Source organism: Acanthochromis polyacanthus, chromosome 13 (genome assembly GCF_021347895.1).
Source record: "Acanthochromis polyacanthus isolate Apoly-LR-REF ecotype Palm Island chromosome 13, KAUST_Apoly_ChrSc, whole genome shotgun sequence".
Lineage (NCBI taxonomy): Eukaryota > Metazoa > Chordata > Actinopteri > Pomacentridae > Acanthochromis > Acanthochromis polyacanthus.
Window position 1 is genome coordinate 6,572,185 of NC_067125.1, and position 12,255 is coordinate 6,584,439.

At 41.0% G+C, this 12,255-nt stretch overlaps 1 long non-coding RNA gene across 1 annotated transcript in view; it reads right to left on the reverse strand.

The window, feature by feature from the left end:
* The window catches only part of LOC110963839 (uncharacterized), a 126,844-nt gene that overhangs the window by 32,007 nt on the left and 82,582 nt on the right, over positions 1-12,255 (reverse strand). Inside the window, exon 3 of the long non-coding RNA XR_007945738.1 lies at positions 9,978-10,037. This is a non-coding gene — a long non-coding RNA (uncharacterized LOC110963839). The remainder of the gene's footprint in view (positions 1-9,977; positions 10,038-12,255) is intronic.

Here is a 12,255-nt window from a genome sequence, read left to right on the forward strand (position 1 = left end):
GAAGGACGGCCGCTGTGTGCTGACAGCCTGGCTGCCTGCCATTCGTTAGTCTGCCAGTCGATTTTTCTGCCACTCCCCCCTCAATACACACACTCTGCACCCGCCACACCAATACCCATCATGCATTTGTCAGACACTGTCTGGGTGCTGCTGTTGTTGCTGCTGCTGCTGCAGAGCAGTGAGATGAATACAAGAGAGAAAATCTGTGCTTTTGTTCAACCTTATGTTCTAAGATGAGATTTGATTATTGCTTTAGAGCTCTCTGGTAAAGATGCTGCCCATATCCAACATGGGTTACCTGCTGGTTTTCAGAAAAACTACATACTTATAGCATCTAAAACCTCTCTCACTAAAGAAAACAAAAAAATCCCACAGCAATCAGTTGCATTGGCATTCATCGGAAAATACAATGCGACATTTGGGCTACAAGTATGCTGACAAAAAATTCCAGTGTCTCTGGTACTGACCCAGACAGAGAAGCACAAAGAAAAATACGTGATTGTCAGCAAAGTGAGATGGGCATTCTTTCAATTCTACAGTTTACTAGAGTGAGCTGAGACAAGGTTTTCAGAAAAGAAAGCAATCCTTGAATGCAATCGCCCAACAAAGTGATCAAGAAGAGGGCCTGGCAGCTCTTTCCACTGAGAAAAATGGTGAGCCCAGTTTGTTGAGTATGTTTCTGGATGTCTGAGGCCGTTTTTGTCATAACTTATCAGGACTACTTGAAAAGGAATTCCTGCTGAAAGGTTTACCAAAGTTGATGGAACCTAACAGAGGTTGTCCATCCATAGAGCATCTGACAACCTTCTTACTACCTTCATGGCTTCCCCTTTTGTGAAACAAAACATTATGACCTTTGCGGTTCCTTGTGTTCTGTCAAAACAGGTCCAACATGCAGTGGCCTAAACTTTACAAGACCTCTGAAAGTGTCCTGTGGTATCTTGTAGTAGAACCATTCAGTTCTCTAAGCTGCATGTTGAAGCTGCCAACCTGCTGCTGGTTTGCGGTGTGTCCCTCCTCAGATACTATCAGTGGGAATTCACCACGGCTGGCTTTGGGTACCCTATAGTTCTGGTGAGGCTGATGATCCAGGCATCAGGCCAGAACAATTTGGTCTCTGTGTGGCCAGTAACTTAAACTACAGGTATGCCAATGGAAACACTTTAAAAAAAAAAAAGCTGGAATAGGCAGGGCTCGGTGGTTAACACTGTTGCCTTGCAGATTGAAGATCCTTGGTTTGCATCCTGGCCTGGGCCTGGGATCTTTCTGCGTGGAGTTTCCATGTTCTCCTGTACATGTGTGGGTGTTCTCCAGGTTCTCCAGTTTCCTCCCACAGTCCAAAAATATGCTGAGGTTAATTGGTGATTCTAAACTGTCTGTAGGTGTGAATGTGAGTGTGATTGTTTGTCTCTGTATGTAGTCCTGTGATAGACTGTTAAATGTCCAAGGTGCCTCCTGCTTTCACCCTAAGTCAGCTGGGATAGACTCCAGCCCCCCCCCCCCCCCCCCCCCCCCCCCCATGATCCTAATGAGGATTAAATGGTGTATAGATGATGGATGGATAAAAAAAAGGCAGTATTTAAGTGGGCAAAAATTCCTTACTAACCCTTCAGCATTTTCTAATTTAAGAGATGAGAGGCAACTAAACTCTTACAACTCCTGGCTTAGGCTTTAGAACATCTCAACTGTGAGGGGAGATTTTAGCCAATCACAGAGCTTTTAACCAATTGGACGATACAGTATAAGTAGCAACAAAGTGAGAAAAGAAAGTAGTTGCGTAACATGTTTGATGGATAACTCCAACTCAGGAGGTTTGAATTTCAAGTGAAGTGACAATGAAAATGCCTGCTTACTTCTTGTTGTATCTGCTATTAGATGTAGCATGTGTGCTAAAGGAAATTGTATTGAGTAGTAATCGCATCTTTGTGCATGTGAAGTGCAGGCTCTGGTGGTGGGCGGGGCTTAAAACTGATTTCTACTGACTACAGTTTTAACAAGAAAAACACTCAGAGAGAGCAGTATTCCGCCAAGGCTGCTCAGTCGTATGATTTCCGACGGCTGAAATCTTGAAAAAAATTGTTGCAGAAATCACAGCAACATATAATGTGGTCATTTAATATAGATGTACCCACAAACAAAATGACCTTGCGCTGAGCACAGGTGTGTATTATGCATGTTTACGTTATGGACGGATACTGAATCCTGTGACCTAAGTAGTTAGCAGCCAGTGGGAATTGATGGGACTCAGAAACACCCCCACAATTTAATTAATTGTTCCTTGTATCATTTCTGATGGATAAGTCCTGATAAGTCCTCAGCGGTGGATTTGTGGTAAGATCATAATCATGTGATCATAGTGTTCACTTGTTGTCATGGTGACAGTGACGCCGTATCGCTATCTCGCAATGATACACAAATCTTTAACAAATCCGTGGATCCAGACTGTAAGCTGCATCTCTGCCAAAATCTCATCACTTGCTCCTTGTCTAATTTCTGACCTTCCCTGAAATTTTCTTTCAGATCCGTCAGTCTGTTTTTGAGCAATGTTGCTAACAGACAGACAGGCAGACAGAGAGACAGACAGACAGACAAATCAGCACCAATCGTCACATAACTCCGCTGCGTTCCTTGGCATAGCAATTAGGCACACTATAATCAGCTGCAGGTTTATATAATCTGCAATTTTATAATCACATTGCTACATAAACACTAACTACACTATTTCCTGACTTGGCACGGAATTTTGTCATTGCTGAATGTTATCACAAAGTAGTTAAATCACCATTTCACTGTTAATGGGGCATTATTATTCATCGATGCCTTCTTAATGAGCAAAGTCTCTGTGAATGGCCTCCGTGGTGTATCCAAATCAGGTCTGCTTTAATCAAACTGTGATACAGTAATAATACAGTGTGAGACTTGACTCAAGTCTTGCCAGAAAGCCCTCCCTGCAGATCTGAATGGCAGAAGGCCCCAGGATGTGCTGGGAGGCTGTCATTACAGCAAAAGGGTGGCCGTTGCTAAATAAAACAAAGGAGAAAGAGAGAAAAAATAAATCACGCATGGACAGCTACTTATTTAGTAATGAACATTGCCTGCTGTGGGCCCATTCAGAAACACGCGATGATAGACATGTGCATGACTCAATGCAAGAAGAAGATATTAAAAAAGAAAAGTTACATCCGTTGTAAAGAATTTTGGGTCTAGTTTTAAACTTTAAACTACTTCTGAAAAAGATTTGCCAGGATGTGGTTAACAAATAGCATTTCATTATTATTGATATTATGTATACTCTGTCTGCCAACACTTGTTAAACCAAGCCTTTTCAAATATGATTTCCTGAACTCCAACATAGCTCTAGGCAATATATGAGGCACTGCGGCTCTGTAAGCTGGCAACACCATCAAATGCAAGTCTACAATGTTTAAATGTATGATCTAATCCAAGTATTACTACTGAAATCAATTCTCACTGCCTCCATTAAACCTACACTTAGGACAATAAAGCTGGCACAGACTGCTCGTTTTGCTCTACATGAAAAATACTGGCTGATAGAAGTTCAAAGCATATTATGTGCGCTTTAGAATATAACCATGGAGGTTGTGTGAGGACACGGCGTAATTTATGCTGCTGGATTGTGAGTGGAGACAGCCAGCCGGAGGATGCCTGGCCCAGAGAAGAAACATGCCAGGAATTTTAGAGGATGGCTCAGCAGCGACTCCAGATGTAGGCAGAACAGGAGGCTGCAGAACTTATAGAAAAATAAATATGGTGAGCTGAAAGGAAGGTGGAATAGGGATGCTCTCTGGTATGAATGGAGCAGATGATGGGAATGGAGAGAAAAGGAGACTGAGATTGAAAAAGGAAGGCATACTGGAAGTGAGGTAGAGCAGGGAGGTGGAGGAGGAGAGAGTAACAGAGGAGACTAGAGGAGCAGGTAGAGGAGGTAGGAAAGGAAAGCAGGAGAGGAGAAAAGTAGGACAGGTGCATCTAGAGTAGAATGGTGAGATGTGCAAACTGTTTCTTTACCTTTGACACAACAAACTGGACATTCAGTCTTACAGTTTTCCTTCCAACCGCCTCAAATCTACAAACATGGAAGTTTAGATAATCTGGCAAAGCTACTGGCTTTTTTTAATTTTACGACCTGTCTGTTTATCTGCTATCCGTTTCTGCATAACCACACCTTGGTTATTATTTCAGTAAAGTAGCCAGTAAAGAATTCTGTTCTTTTTGGCCGGTAATGCATCTCAAAATGTATCTCAAGTGCCATTACTCAGTGGCAATGCAGCTTGTCCTTTATGCAGCATAGCAGGATACAAAGGATGGTGAGGGATCAGGAGAAGAATGGGCTGGTCAGGGACTGCTGTATATTGCGACGTACACTACCATTCAAAAGTTTGGGCTCACTTAGAAATGTCCTTATTTTTGAAAGTAAAGCAGTTTCTTTTCAACAAAGACAACAATAAACTAGAAAAGCACTCAGAGAGTGCAGATCTCTGCCAAGGATAGAGAGGAAAACAGGAAACCCATGCAGTAAAGGATCATGAGCTGGAATCAAACCTGCGTCTCTGACACAGTTCTGTTTATAATCACCTTCTTAACTAGTTGAGCTATCTGGACACCTTGCTCCAATTTGTTGAACGACATACTAACCTATGATTTTTGGTTTGTCATATTTTGGACCACATACTAGAACATACTAAAAAATTCAAAGTGATCCAGAATCCAGGATCCTTTCCAGATTGCCACCAAAATTAAATCAGCTGTTCCTCTTACCATAGTCTACATCCCCTCCAAATTTCATGTGAATCTGCCCAGGCGTTTTTGAGTTATCTTGCTAACAGACAGATGGACAGACGGACAGATGGACACACAAACGCCGGGTGTCACATAACCTCCTTGGCGGAGGTAATAAATGATAAATCCAGTGTAGACATTGTTAATGTTGTAAATGACTATTCTGGCTGGAAACGACTGATTTTTAATGGAATATCTCCATAAGGGTACAGAGGAACATTTCCAGCAACCATCACTCCTGTGTTCTAATGCTACATTCTGTTAGCTAATGGTGTTGAAAGGCTCATTGATGATTAGAAAACCCTTCTGCAGTTATGTTAGCACATGGATAAAAGTGTGAGTTTTCATGGAAAACATGAAATTGTCTGGTTCACTCAAAACTTTTGAACGGTAGTGTAGATGTGAAGGTACAGGGTGACACAAAAAAACAGGAACTTTTTAACAATCCAATAAAGCCAAGAGTGATGGACGAAAAATATTTTATTCATAGTAATTGAAACCTCAAAACATGCCATTTAAGAAACAATGACGGAATTTTCATTTTTTTTAAATTCTTTTTTAAGATTCTTGAAATCTGCTGTTGAGATTCCTCATTGACCGTTGCAACATCTCAGCTGGGATACTGTGAATTTCATCCTGAATTCTCTGTTTTAACTCATCCAGAGTTCTTGGTCGAGTCGTGTACACTTTACTCTTGAGATAGCCCCAGGTAGATTTCAAGGATGCATTCGCACAGGAGGACGCCATCTACAGGAAGTAATTTTTAACAAGTGTTTGACACTAACGTGTCTATGTCCCCCGCCGCAATGTTTAACAGATGTTATTGGAAGAAAATGTTAGTAATAACAGACAATTCCTTCGTGAGATATGGCGCAGGCAAGGATTTCAAAGTCAGAGTCAACAAACGCTCGGTGGGACCTTGAAAATTATGCGAAGGTCACCCAAATTGACTGGTGTCAGGTGATCATCCTAATACATGTTGACATCAAGTTTGAAGAAGATCCGACAATTCCTTCGTGAGATATTGCGCAGACTCAACGGGAAAATTGACAAAAGCTCCTTGTGACCTTGAAAATTGTGCGAAGGTCACCCAAATCGACTGGCGCCGGGGGATCATCCTAATACATGTTGACATCAAATTTGAAGAAGATCCGACAATTCCTTCATGAGATATCGTGCAGACAAGGATGCGGGACGTATATACGGACGGACGGAGGTAAATACTAGGTCCCCCTTCCCCGCCACGGGGGACAAAAAATGAAAATTCCATCATTGTTTCTTAAATGGCATGTTTTAAGGTTTCAATTATTATGAATTATTATTGGCTTTATTGGATTGTTAAAAAGTTCTCGTTTTTGTGTCACCCTGTATAAAGACTTGAGCGAGTCTGACAAGGTCCAAATTGTTGTGACCAGACAACTGAATGGGAGCATTTCTGTAACAGGAAGGCTTGTGCTCCCGGTCAGTAGCGGTGATTAATTATGGACAAACTATTACCTGACGGCAAGTTGGTGGGGAATATACTGAACAAGTCTGAGCCATAGAAACTCTCTCTAACAAGACTTAAAGAAGCTGCTGCTTGAGTCTTGGTGCTGGATAACACAAAGATCTTCAGAGCTCTAGTCGAGCACATGTCTCAGTCTCAGCAGGTAAGAGCACGGCACACAAAGGACTGACAGCATATCAGGCAGGGGCGATATACCATACTGTCTCATCAGAGTACAGTCATGCATACAGGATGTAACCCACACTGACAGCATGATGTTGTCAATGTAGAATTAATTTGTCTTGAGTAGACAGTTTTTATTAAATGAAACAAAACAGCTATTCTTCTATGGCTGTGCCCTGCCATTGTCTCCGTGGGCATAGAAGCTGAAAAATGAGAGGTCTGGGCAGCCAACCACTGTACACAAGCTGTTTTGGCTTCAGGATTGTATCTATATACAGCTGGCTGGCAAGAGCTATCAGCATGGAGGGATGTCAGTGCTGCTGTCCAGTACTCGTGTAAGTCAAAGAAATCCAGTCAAAATGTTGGGAGTGAACAGGCAAACTGATACAATGCATCATACTGACCCTATAGCCAACAGTAATTAATTCTGCAATAAATATTGTCAATAAACCTTTCACACCTATCATTTCCAAGGAGAACAACGCTGACTGGATGACACACTTCTTCATAAATGTCTGATATTTGCCCTATATAACAGAAAGCCAATTTATCACCAGAGAACGTTCAACAACTGTACCTGTTCTCCAACTGTGGTGAATCATTTATCATGCAAAGTACTCAAGATCTTTGGTGCATTTGGCCAAATGGGAACACTGAGCACTTTATGTCATAGACGGATGATAATGGGTGAGGGAAGACGACAGAGGCCAGAGGGAGGAAGAGGAGGAACACTATAACACACTATAACATCCTCACAGTCATGGTTCCTGTGAATCTACACAAAACACTGAAAAGTGGCAGGGAAGATAACGGAGAAATGCAGTATACCTATGTGTTGCTCAACACTTTTATTTCATGAAAAGGACTGCATGGAAGAAGCAGCTATCCACTCAATGTGTAGCACTTGAGAGCACTGGCTGTCAACTGAATGATGTAAAGGTTAACACAACGTTGATGCTGTAGTGGTTGATGTGAATGCTGTTGACAAACTGAAAAAGGCTTGTTGTAAGAGAATGTTTAAAGTGACAAAAGTGCAAGGCAATGCAAACAGTGGTGGTCAAATTGAGCGATGAGATGCACATGTAGTAAGACTACAGACAGTAGCAATGGAGGTTGATCAAACCTTGGAGGCTGGTGCTAACAAATCCCACAGGTGTCCCAACAACCCCGCCTGTCTGCATCAAAGTAGTGTTGGAACACTACCCTCAAGAGTAGTAGTAAGTACGACTGTAGTCCTGAAGCCACTCAGGGAACTGAAATTAGCTAGAGCGAGGATAAATGCTTCTGAGTAAAACTTCTCATTTATAATAGTAAGAATGTAATTACTTGTTTAAAAGTTACACATACACGATCAGTCAGAAGTTTGGACATTTGCAATTTTCCAGACTGACTGACCTTTGGTTCTTAAAGTCATGATGGACTGTCATTTGTCTTTACTTAGCTGATTGGTTCTTGCCATAATATGGACTCTAACAGTTGTCAAATAGGACTGTCAACTGTGGACCAACCTGACTTCTGCACAACACGTCTGATGGTCCCAACTCCATTAAGAAGGAAAGAAATCCACAAATGAACCTTGACAAGGAGCACCTGTGAAGTGAAAACCATTTCAGGTTCTACCTCATGAAGCTCATGGAGAGAAGACCAAGAGTGTGTAAAGCAGTAATCAAAGCAAAGGGTGGCCATTTTTAAGACTCTAAAATATAAAACATGTTTGGACTTATTTCACACTTTTCTGTTTACTACATAATTCTATATGTGTTTTTTCATAGTTTTGATGCCTTTAGTGAGAATCTACAATGGAAATAGTCATGAAAATAAAGAAAAACATTAAATGACAAGATTTGTCCAAACTTTTGACAGTAATGCATAACCTGAAGGGATGTTAAAGCTAACTATTCAAGTGAAAACCTTCAGAACAGTTGGAAATTTGAACCATAAACTTCACGCCAAACCTCCAGAGCATTTTAGTTTTTATTTCTCCTACTTCTTTTCCTCCTCCAGATCTCAGTTCTCTCATTCTCGCCTCCATCCGGCCTCAGTGTGGAAGGTTTTAATATTTTAAATGGGACTAATGCTGGATCCTTATTGCTCCCCAAGAGGGCATGGGCTCTTAGTGCCCCCACCGTACACTGCTTCTGTGCTTTCTCTCAGGGAATGCCATTGGTATGAGGTAAGAAATCTTTGTACTGTACAACACCTTTGGGCCACACACACACACACACACACACACACACACACACACACACACACACAGAGCCACACACACACACACACACACACACACACACACACACACACCAGGTCACATGGCATCGCCGGGCTTTGTTTGTATTGTGAGCATTTTCTACCTCTTCAGAGCAGATTAAAAGAGACAAGTCCAGCCTTGGACAGTTCACACCAAATCCAGACAAAGGTTTAGTTTCACAGAGAGACAATGACTGTCGCTGAGATGTAACAAACCTTACATGGAAGTCTGCCTACTGAACAAAGCGTCTCAAATTCCTTTTGCACTTCACTGTCTGTCTATTTATTCATGTTTATGTGTTAAAGCAGGATAATTACAAATGAAATGAACTTGTCTGACTTTCCAGTTTCAAAATTCTGCACACACTTGACCAAAAACTTTACTGGGGCATCATTTAATGCTACAGTCACAAAATTTCCTGAAGCAGGGATTACTAAGGTGTAACATTATCTCCCAAAATCCTCATCTGGGCGCCAATTGCTCTGGTGGAACCACAATTAGGGGAACTAAGTTCCTCGTAGGGTCCTCACAGAAAGTTCTAGTGGTGCTAATTTGCTACATATTATGGCTAAAGTAATACTATTCAAAGTAAAAATAATGGCCGAATGACTGCTAGCTTCAAGTTGCTCTCATCAGTCCACCGGAAAATATGGGCTCAGTGGGAGAGTTAATATTTACAAGGATGTTTTACAAGGTAAATTTGGTAATGAGTGAAGCAGTAACAGATAAAAAATTCAAAGTAGCAACTTCTTTCTCTTAAATCGTACCCTGTTATTACTTACTCTGCATGATGGTTGGAGACCACAAACTGAACAATTTCCCCCTTTTCTTCTCAATTGCTAACAGGTGTTAGCAACAGTCAGTTAGTTTGGCTGTTTAAGACAAATTCTGAGGTAGGAGGACTAACTTTGGAGGCTTAAAACAACTCTGTTTTTGCACAAGTTCTTCATGTTACATTAGTCTAAGAGCAAAGTGACGGCTAGTTTAGCGCTAGCGATCTCTGACTGGAAAGAAATGCAGGCAGTTCAGATGAGGCAAGAAATCCATTCATTTTCAGGTTTGTATAAGCCAGCATTCAAAATCTAGTAATAATGTACTTCCAAGGTTGAATGCCTACATGTTGGTGGATCATGTGCAAGCTGTCAAGAATGACCCTGCCAAAAGTGTCACATCCATATCAAAAGACAAAAGAGATTGAGATAAAAAGCCAAACAGAGAGAGATTTCCAGCCATTCAATACGTTGAAAGTAATTTCCTTACCTTTTGTGTATCCACTCACAGGTTGTGAGCCCTCCGGAGTACAGTCTTCCATGAATAAAGCTGTGAAAGGAAGCAAAGTCAGAGTTAGAGCACCCAGAGAAGACACCACACAGGGAATCACCATTTTTGATTTGCTGTCTGAAATACCACAATCCGCTTTAATACCAAGAAATCTAATCACAAAAGTGGACAGATAGATGTGGATGGGCCAACCCTGGAGAGGAAAGGAAAGACATTTTGAAGAGTTTGGATGGAGGTCCTTAGATTAAACCTCCTTTCAGCTGTTTTGGAAGTACTTGACCTTCAATCACTGTGCAGAGCTCCAGCACACTGTTCACTTAGCTCACCACTGCCTCGATCAATTCTCAACAGGTTCAACAGACCTGCAGTCACTCTTTCATCAGAGCTCATTCAACTGCCACCCATAATCACACCGGAGAAACCCTTCAATGCGTTAAGTAGCAAACAGGGTCTGCTCTTCTTTCTACAACTGTTGTGGGCCAGGCAGTCAGGTCTATTATTAAGAATGCAATTCATATTCATTATAGAGGGAACTGGAGAGGATGATAATGGCAGAATGAGGAGGTTGTATTCACGTCACTCAAAAAGCTGGGGGGGGGGGGGGGGGGGGGTGATAAGGAGAGCAGATACTTTTATTCAGCTGTCCTCTGTGTTCTGCTGCATTTTACAATTTAAAAGCTGTGTTAAGCAGTAAAAAAAGTATTTTTTTTATCTTAAATGAAAAAATATTGTATCAGTTTTTGGGCAGTTAAAGAAAACATCGTTTGAAATCTATTATAGACTTGGGGTGGGAAGACTCAAAAAATAGAATTAATGGAGGAATATGTGTGTGTGTGTGTGTGTGTGCTTGTGTGTGTGTGTATGTATGGTATAATATGGATATTACATATTTATTATTTTATATTATCTATATTTGGTACCAGTCAAAAGTTTTAGAACGCCCCAATTTTTCCAGGTTTTTATTGAAATTCAAATAGTTCAAGTCCAATGAATATCTTGAAATGGTACAAAGGTAAGTGGTGAACTGCCAGAGGTTTTAAAAAAAGGTTTACCAAAACTGAAAAATAATGTGCATTTCAAAATTATACAAAAAGGTCTTTTTCAAGGAACAGAAAAGGGTTAGCAACTTAAAGCTGTTCTCCAACAAAGGAGGTTGATGAAGCCTTGAAAGTTGGTGATACTAAATCCTACAGGTGTCCCAACTTTTCTAGATTACTTCCAACCCCCTCTGTCTGCATAAAAGTAGCGTTGGAACACACCGTGGCTCCAAACCTTCCAGAGCATTATTAGAACAGTATTATACTGCAGAAAGTAGTGTGTTGATATAAAAATGGAGAGGAACAGACAATTAACAATAGAAGAGAGACAGACCATCATACACTTAAAATGTAGGTCTTTCCCTTAGTTTAACTGTGAAGAAAGTCAAAGTGTCAATGAGTACAGTTTTCTTCACCATTGAAAGGCTCAGAAACTGGAGGAAACTCTGACAGGAAGAGTTCTGGAAGACCCAAAGCCACAAAAGAATCAGAAGACAAGTTTCTGAGCGTAAACAGCTTGATGATAGGAGCTCACAGGACAACAGCTTCAAGCACAGTTTCATAGTGGTCATAGTAAGAACTGTGGAGACGTATGTGCGCATGCGCATGCTACTTTCAAAGTCATAGGAAATTAAATCTCCTCGAATGCCTTTAAGACTTGGCTTAGATTAGGTCTGCGGTCTGGCATTATGGCCGAGTGAGTTGTGACAAAAATAGACAGACATTTGTATATATGTATATTTGTTTCTTTAGAGTCTTATACTAGTATTAAGGACACCTGGATACTGGACATCAGCCATTCCCACGCTGACCCCATCCACACTGCTCAGCCAAATTACTAAATTGGGATGATGTCATCAAAGCTCACTTAACTGTGAGGGAGTTTTACAAGCATTGGACCTCCATGGTTTAAGAATTCCTAATAAAAAATGTAAAAAAAAAAAGAAAAAAGAAACAAACAAACAACCTTGCTTGCAGATTCAGATGTTCTGTAAATAGATGACTGTTTTATGATGGCTTTTTAAGGCTTTCTGTGGACGTCCACATGATGCCTAAACTTTGTGACTTTGTGAACTGTCCTCACTGCAACCACACCGACTGCACATACATCAGGAAAAGAAATAAAACAAACCCCTATTATATCCATGCATCTAGTCCACTGTCAAGTGTGTTCATGCTATTGTTATCTTTTATCATTCCTACCATATGGGCACTGCTTA